Source organism: Rhagoletis pomonella, unplaced genomic scaffold, assembly GCF_013731165.1.
Source record: "Rhagoletis pomonella isolate Grant_MI unplaced genomic scaffold, Rhpom_1.0 Rhpom_scaffold_00021, whole genome shotgun sequence".
Taxonomy (NCBI): domain Eukaryota; kingdom Metazoa; phylum Arthropoda; class Insecta; order Diptera; family Tephritidae; genus Rhagoletis; species Rhagoletis pomonella.
In genome coordinates, this window is record NW_023458575.1 from 472,111 (window position 1) to 482,041 (window position 9,931).

The following is a 9,931-nucleotide window of genomic DNA, read 5'->3' on the forward strand; positions in this document are numbered from 1 at the left end:
ATATGGGATGTGGGCGTGGTTATTGTCCGATTTTAAAAATTTTCGGCTATTTGGTATGCTTTGCCAAGACCAACAACTGTGCCAAGTTTGGAAGAAATTGGTCCAGCGGTTCCTAAGATATATGTACATTTTTGTTTGAACGATGTAATATCAAATTCTTTTTTTCAAATAAGAAATAGTGACTATTCTATTAATGAAAACATTAAAAAGTTCTAAAATAAGCTTCCCTCCCATTGAGCGGACACCTCTCTTGGGCGGACAAAAAATGACTGACGGTGAGTTTCCGCCCAAGGGAGGTTTCACTGTATATCTATATATTTCATGATTCGATGATCGGATCTAAACCAAGTTAGTATGGGACCACCTCTGAGGCACTTCCTTTCCGTTGCAAAAAGAATTATCGAAATCGGTTGACGTGGTCCAAAGTTATGCGGTAACATACATTAAAAAAAAAACAATAAAAAATATTCCGACGAACTGATAACCTCCTCCTTTTTTGGAAGCCGGTTAAAAAGCGGAATCCTCCTCACACATATGCCAATAATAGTAGCGCTGTGATTCCATATGGAATACTAATCTCTTTCGATGTAATGCGTTTTACCTATGGTCTTATTTCCACCTCTGAGATCTCTGCCAAGCGCGCGTAATATTCTTCTATGATCCTGCAACCAATAAAAAACCTTATACGGAAACTCAAGAGCACAGATGAGCGTTTTCAATTATAGGAAGGCCAAGAATCCTCGCTGCCCTGATCTCATGAATATCGTTCAAATGAAGCCATTGATATACCTATCGTGTTCCTTATTGAACAGATGTGGTCGAATCTTTCCTTGTCAATTCGCCACTTTTACAATTCGTCTTAATATTTATGAATTGGTTGCTTTGCGTCTTACTGCTGTAATAACGGTCGCCTCGAGCAACTTCGTCAATCGGAGGTAGAAGCAAGATTACGCTTACACAGTGTTACGGTCTTTATATGCATACTTAAACGCAGCCTTGATTTAGCCATCTGAAGCGTACTGATAACTCCTCCTGAAACGTACTGATAACCTCCTCATTTTTTGGAAGTCAGTTAAAAAGGTTGTTTTGCGCATGATTGTTCTTTTTTCCAGTGAAATTTCGAACGAAAAATTATCTGCTCAAGAACAACTCCTCCCTTTTAACATTTCCGACCAACTGAACGCTGAAAATGCAAAAGTGAATAACAAAACAGTTAATCCACGCATGCAAGTCGGCACCAGCGTTTGGACGTCAAACGTGGGGTATTTGACCGATTTAGGCGGCCAAAATTATTTTTATGAAAATTTTAACTCAAAGGGTTTCGAAACGACTTGATACGATATTTAAAACTGTAAATGTTTAAAATCAAGTAAATAGAGGGGGAGGATGTCCAAGTATTCCACCTAAACAACGAAAATAAAGTTGCTTAAAGTTTGACATGGATAGACTCCATCTTATCGAGGTCCGATTGTAGAAACATTGATACCTACGTGTTCGTATTGGTGAGGAGAAGGGATCTACCTAGATTATAACATAGAAAGGGTTACCCCCTGCTAAAAAATTAAATGCAATTAAGTTAAATGAATTACTATAATATGGGTATTAATCGAGATGGTTTTGAAAAGGCTTTATTTCCAAACAACAATCTCAACTTTAATTCAAGGGAATTAGGTTACTGAAATATGTATAACAATATGGGTGTCAGACTAAAAAGTTTAATAATGTTTTTGTTTTGAAGCTATTTTTAGCAGGGCTGTTTAAAAATTAAATTCAATGTATATATTAGGTTAAATTTATTATAACAATATGGATATCACCAAAAATGGCTTTGATACGGCTTAATCTTCAACTACATTTAGTAGGCTTTGTTTAAAAACAAATCTAAATAACATATGATTGGAAAAACCACTATATGGACCAGTTGTTGAGCTTTATTGAAATAATTTGCACCTTATCTAACACGCAGAAATTTCATACACTCATCGAACTAACTATAGTATATAATAATAATAATAATAGATTGGTGCTTACACATATGTTAGTGTTTGGCCGAGCTTCTCCTCCGATGATGTTGTCACACAAAGCAGAGGGACCTACAGTTTTACGCCGTCTCCGAACGGCGATGGTATTTTTATGAGAAGCTGTTTTTCATGGCAGAAATACACTCGGAGGTTTGCCATTGCCTGCCGAGGGACGACCGCTGTTAAGAAAAAACCTTTTTTCTATATTTTTTGCGATGTTGCTTTTATCAGGGTTTGAACCCAGGTGCTGCTTACCACTACACCACAGCGGCCGACTATAGTATATAGTAGTTTGTTTTATTTGAAATGTCTTATATTAAATTTTTTAGTCCATCTTTTGTGCCTTCTTAGTATTAATAATTATAAATAATTTCGAATACGTGGCAACTTTGTACAAATATCTCCAGATACCCTTAAAATTGAAAACATTATCTGAATACAAAATTCCATCAAAATCGTTAAGAGTCGTTTCCTAGAAAACTTTGGATATATATACATACATATTTACAAGACTTGATTGTTTAAAGTAATGCGATGTATACGTACATATACATACGTAGTTTAACAAAAAAGTCATACGATTTTACTGCCTTAAAAACTTATTTGCAAATTTTTACCAGTACTTACCCTTAAGTAGAGAACTTTTTTCTAAATGTACTGACAACTATTTTCTCCTAGCAACTTTCCAAATTTTTATATTGAACCCCTCCCCCGTTAACGTTGTTGGGCGTCTCGACTTTCCTATCACCCCCCTTTACTCATTGAACACTTTTACAGAACACCCTGTACATGTAAAGAAAACTGATACAATCCTGCAGCAGTTTTTTCTTTTTATTTTTCAGTAGTAGTAAGTATTTCCAATGGTCACTGCACAGCATACGCACATTTTCAGCAGTTTTTATACCCGAGCGCACTTGTACACAAGGGTATTATAACTTTGTTCGCATAACAGTTGTTTGTAACAGCCAAAAAGAATCGAGATAGATATAGACAAATGTATACATAAATTTTTAGAATGAAAAGAGAAATCGATTAAGCCATGTCTGTCCGTCCGTCCGTCTGTCTGTCCGTGTACACGATAACTAGAGAATAAAATGAGATATGTCCACGAAATTTGGTAAGTAAGTTTTGAAAAGGGGCGACATCGGACAATAACCACGCCCACCTCCCATATAACGGTATTTTCGAAATATGCAAAAACTGCGATAGTTCTGTAAATACTGGATTCAAATTGTTGAAAGTTGGTACTCGAAGTAGAATTTTGGCATAAGATAACACAGTTATAAAATTTTTTGAAAATGGGCATGGCACCGCCCACTTAAGATGAAATGCTGTATCTCTGGAATACCTTCACTAATCCCCACCAAACTCGGTACGAACATTACTTAGAGCCTCCCTAAGAAAACCTTTGAAAATTTTTGAAATCAGACAGACCACGCCACCTCCCATATAACGGTAATTTACCCAAATACGTAAGTTAATTTACACAAAATCGATATATACAATGACCTCTCAGCACAAAATGCTACTTAGGGAAATTTTTGTGAAAACGGGCGTGGCACCGCCCACTTACGCCTACATATGTGTATCTCGGTAACTGGTTTATCAATTTCTACTACACTCGGTACATTTATCAACCTAGGCTCAAAAAAGCGATATGTTAAAAATTTTTGAAATCGGACCACCACCCACCATATAACGGTGAATTTCAGAAATACGAAAATTCACCTTGAGCAAAGCATTGCTACGTTCATTTCTAACGTATGCGGAATGAAATGCGGACAATTTCTAAGCTGATTTTAAAAAATTTTGGTAAACACAGGAGCCAAACTAAGTATAATAGAATCTACTGCGCAATCTTAACAATCATTCCACTAAAAATTACCTCATTGTATAGTATAATGCTGAAATAATTTCCTTGAAAACGAACGAACTCTAAAAATTTGCTTGTAAATTTTGTAAACCGAAATTACAGTGTCACGAAATGTAACGTGCTTTTTCATTTTTTGTCGATGGGACTTAAAAAAAACTTTATTTACAAAGGAAATGTCGGCTTTAAAGAATAGGAAAACACTAGAAGGAAAACCCACGAGTGCGAAAAAACATGTTTCACATAGCAGCGCAATGAGACCGTAACAAGAATCATAAATTGCTTGATCTCTCTGCAAAATCACAGCGTATAATTACGGTGACCATCCGTCCTTTATTTTAAAGGACATCCTTTATTTTAACCCCCTTCCTTTATACTTTTTTCAAAATAAACGACGCCTTTTGTCCTTTATTTCTTAAACTGTCCTTTATATCGGCTCTGTATTTTTCAGAGGTAAATTTTTAAACGCAGAATATGAAAAAAAGTTCCTTATAAAAAATAATGAAAACTTTCGCCAGTTTGTGTCGCACCCCACTTAAGGGTTTCTATTTAATCGGTAATCTTTGTACAATCTATAAAGCACAGGGAAAGTTGTGCCCAGGATCGTTTTGCACGCTGAGTTTCCAGTTCCACTGAAAGGGAACAATAAACCCCCTGCTGCATAGTGGTTCAAAACTGGCATTCATTCACTTCATTTTTACTTAATTTGATACATTTTTTTTATTTTTATTTTTTGTTTATGAAAACTTACATATTTGAGCCTGATTTCTGAATTTTAATTTGATTATGTTAAATGTTTTAGTGCAAAATGCAGAGAAAGTAGCAATTTTGAAGAAAATGTATTCTCCTGCTCCAGTTAATAAATATTACATAACAAAACCTAGTTATAAATAATTGTATGGTTCTCCCAAAACAAAAAAATATTTTGAAATATTATTAAAAAAAAATTTCACCAAAATAAATATTGAGGTTGTTCACGCTTGACTGGTTATAAGCTTATGTGGTTATGTGGTTATATTTTTCATTCAGTTTACAAAAATAAAATACACTACACAATAATAATGGTTTTTGAGTTTAGTCCGAAAAACGGAAATTGCTATCATTTTATGTATGTAATCTGCCTTATCCTGAGTTTCGCCTGAACAAAATTCACGCGAAAATTTTGATTCCCCTATAGTAAGTACATGGAAACCAAAAGCGAAAAGTGAACCGGTTCAGGGGAGATGAAACTCATGATAAGGCTGAATATGTTTCAAATGAAAAAAAAAATCATCATGGAAGTAATAAACGTTTCGAATGTGTATTAACAAAATAGGTACATAAATACGGCTTTTATAAATAACTCGACTCCAGCACCATCTAGAGGGCCGTTTTTCGCAGTGCTTTTTTCATCATGCATACGAAATCGGTTCATAAATACAACTTTCATAAATAACTCGCCTCCCGCGCCATCTAGCGGCTCCGTTTTTGGTAAACGTATTTTCCATTATGCTGAAACTATACTTTTCGAATTTGAAAGAAATCGGTTCATAAATACAACTTTTATAAATAACTCGACTGCCGCGCCACCTAGCGGGTTTATTTTTGGTGAACGTGTTTCCCATCATGCTGGTAGCTAACATTTTGAATTTAAAAGAAATGGTCCATAAATACGATTTTTATAAAGTTTTCTGGTAGCCTATAATAGGGCCATATACGCAAGGTATAACCTCTGAAAATTTGACTGAAATCTATGCAGTAGTTTTTGAGTTAACTCCGAGCAACGAAAACGGCTATTATTTTATATATATGGATGGCTCTCAGTACGGCAATCATACCAATTACGAGTACATTTGTATACTTGAAAATAGATCATTGCGTCTCGGTCAAGCTGTTTATAAAACTTTTCTTTTTGTGTGCAACTCAAACCGAACGCCGTGCTTATGCATACCAAAATTAATTTCGCAGAACCCTGGTGAGTTTTCTACGGAACCCTTGGGTTCCACGGAACACACTTAAAGAAGCCCTGGCGATGAAAAGACAGCATTTCTTGTAGAAACGAAAACGCCATTAGTGTCATTTGATCTCGAATTTCGAGAAAGACTCGTAACAATTAACAACGATCATTAGCTAAATATTTAGATGACTTTACACTCTAAACAACTATAATAAAACAGTAAAATATACAATCGGAATAGAAAAGGATGGACGATTGCCGTATCTGGACACCCTTGTAATTAGAAAAACAATAGAATAACATTCGACTGGTATAAAAAACAGACAGCATCAGGGAAGCTCATAAATTTCAACTCCAAAAATGAGAAGAAAACAATTCTAAGTACGGTTAGCAATTTTATAAGAAGAGTTCTCTCCATAAGTGACAAAATTTATCACAAGAAGAATATTAGCATGATTAAAGAAATCCTAGGAGGAAAAAAATAAAGATTTAAATAATAAAGTTTATAAAGCGGCGACCTACATATGTATATTCAGGGATTATCGGAGAGGATTAAATATTCTAAAATACATGACAAGGAGAATTTTCAAATAGCATTCACTTATGACAACACATTACAGCAAATCTACAGCAATACCAAAGACAAAATTCCAAGAAATGAGAAATGTGACGTAGTTTACAAAATACTATGCAATGGCGACGGGTCCCACATATGCAATATGGTGTACATATATGGGGACAACAAAATCTAAACTAATGACAAGGATTTCCGCTCACGAGTCTAACATTAAGTTAAGGGGCAAATCGTCGGAGAATAAGACGGCCTTGTCATCTCACTGTCAGGAAATGGGGCATTATTCTGACTTTGAAAATGTAGCAATCTGGCAAGAAGAGACATATTATAATAAACGATGTTTTGGAGATACTACAATTATGAACACCCCTAATATTAAAAAGATGAATTTTAAAACAGACACCGATAATTACGCGCACGTGTATCGCAATGTAGTTTTCACCCACAACAACAATCAATAGTGTAGGTGTCAGGTTTTCATGAAAAAACGAATCGTCGGCCCGATGACAACATTTCTTCGGACAACAATAATGTAATGTTGGGATGATACCTACACTGGCGGCAGAAATAATAGACTCTTCGTACTTTTAAGAATCTTGGCTATATTTCTTTAGTTTATTTTAAGATTAATATTTTTTTATAAAAGCCTAGGTAGTTATACAACAAACATCATATAAATCGGCTTTTCAAACTTTGAACACAAATTATAAAAATTCGACAAACTTTCACCAAATTTTCAACTTTTTATTCAGAGTTTTTAGAAACTGGTATGCAGTTTTGTAGCCGATTCAATTTTGGTATGATAAAGTGCAAGTTTTAATTCGTTACCAAATACCGTTGATTTAAAAGTTTTTTTTTGCTTACGGTGTCACGCATTTTTCCCCATACAAAGTGCTCGACAATTTTTTTATATAGAAGAGAATGCCCAGCATCGTCAACAAAAAAAAATTGTCAAAAAGCAAGGGTATTTTGTAGCCCCTTGAAACTTGCACTTTATTGTACTTAAATTGAATCGGATACAAAACTGCATACCAAACATTTTTCTAAAAATTCTGAATAAAAGGTTTAAGTTTGGTGAAAATTTGTCCAATTTTTATAATTTTTGTATAAAGTTTGATAAGGGGTTTTATATGGTGTTTGTTGTATAACTAGCCAGGCTTTTATAAAAAAAATATTAAACATAAAATAAACCAAAGAAATATAGCCAAAACCATGATAAAAACATTACAAGGTAAAATCCTTGAGAGGCAGTCTGACGTTTGCCAACAATATAATTTTAAAATTCGAAATCAAGCTCACATACACATTCTCATTTTTAATCTCAAACAACAACAACTTTGAACAATTTATTTTTTTTTATTTTCAATTTTATATGTATACGTCAGAAAAGAATCATGGCCGACGAATTGAGAGAATGGTTTTACCTTCTAATGTTTTTATCATGGCCAAAACTCTTCAAAGTAAGTCGAGTCCATTATTTCTGCCGCCATTGTACATACACTTCTTCGTCTTACTGTTCATCGCTTCATGTATTGTTGTTTGTATGTTTTTTGTTTATGATTATTGTATTTTGAATTGTTTACATTTTCATGCGTATACTTACTAGTAATTAAAACTGAAGTAAGGACGTTTTGTTTTCTAATAGCGGTCGCCTCTCGGCGGGCAATGGCAAACCGCTTGCGCTTTAATTTGATATAAAACTCAATTATGTAATTGCTTCAGATCGCCCTAACTAAGTCGTATGACTGAGCAATTATATGTACATACATATGTATATAGATACCTATTTTTCATTTCATTTATTAAATGTATAACCATTAGTACAATAAGATATAATCTTTTGTAATACAACAAATTGCTGATTTAAATATAGACAAAGAGAAAAGCATACGTACATACATTTGCAAACTTAAGAATAAAAACAAGGACAAATAAATAAACTAACATTATAATTATAATCCCTAATCAATAAAGATTAAGAGTACTAAGGAATACGATAAGAAATAAAAACATACAAAGATAGAAAATAAATTAAGAATGTTGATAAAGATTGATAGATAAAGATAGATGGCCAGTCCATTCAAAACATTATTTATTAAAATGTGCGTAAATAGATTGCTTAAAGTTGCTTCTGCTTAGACTACTTCTTACACCAGCAGGGATAGAGTTCCACAAACGTATAGCGTTGACGAAGAACAGTCTCTCTGATGCTAACGTACTAAAGTGAGGGACAATTAGATCTGTTACCCGTGCAGACCTAGTAAATACTAACTTATTAAAAAGGTAACCTGGAGATTCCATAGGAATCAGTCTATATAGAAAAACACAGTTTCGGGCTTTCAAATATTCTGTTATTTCACAACCCAGGAGGCTACAATTCCACGCCGATATGCGCTCGATCCTTGTGAGACCATACACATAACGGGTTACATTATTAAACAAAATATCAACCTTGCGCATCGAGTTGCTATCAAGCTTGCTGCAAACTACCTCATCGTATGTGATTTGCGGCATTATTATTTGTAGTGCAAGCTGACGCCTTGTACTCAGTGGAGTATAAAATCCAGACACTTTTAAATTTCTTAAGGTAGCATAAACCCTCCCAACCATTGCATTAATATGGTCTGTACAAGTCAGGTTAGAGTTTAGTATAAACCCTAATTTTTTTACCTTGCTGACGATTTTCAGAGGTTTGTTAGCGATGATTAGCGGCGATAAAAAGCTGAAATCTATGTTTTTCTTATTAAGTATTGGCAAAACAAGTGATTTATCATAATTGAGATGCAAACCATTGGCATTCGCCCAATTGGAAATAACGGATAGCTCAGCATTAATATCGCCGCACAATCGATCTGCTTGCACCAGACGAGCCGATAAGTATAGTTGAATATCGTCAGCATAGGCATGGAGATTAGCTTTTAGGCAGACCTGAAAAATGTCATTTAGAAATAGGCTAAAAAGAAGTGGGCCAAGTATAGATCCCTGAGGCACCCCAACAGGCACCCCCTTTAGCTGAGAGAGCTCAGAACCAATTCGTACACGTTGGAACCTGCCAAGCAAATAGCTACTCATAAGTTGTAGAGCACTTCTCCCAAATCCAAAGTATCTTTCAAGTTTAGTGCGTAGTAGCGCGTGATTAACCGAGTCAAAGGCTTTAGAAAAGTCTAGTAAACAGAGCAAGGTTAAGTGATTTTTATCGAAGGGTCCCCGAATGTCATCTAGAATTTTTAATATGACAGTGCTGCAGCTATGGCTTCTTCGAAAACCTGATTGAAGTGGAGAGAGGAGATTATGTGTTTCAATATGTATAGAAATTTGTTCAGCCATAAGGGTCTCAAACACTTTGGACAAAACAGACAAAATACTGATCGGACGAAAATCATTTGGACACTTTGCAGAACTCTTTTTAGCGACAGGTAACACAGAACCAATATTCCACAAATGTGGAAAACGAGAGGTTGTTACACCGTGATTTGTGATGTTAGTGAGAGTTCCAAGGATAAAGGGTAGTGTAACTTTTATAAACTTTA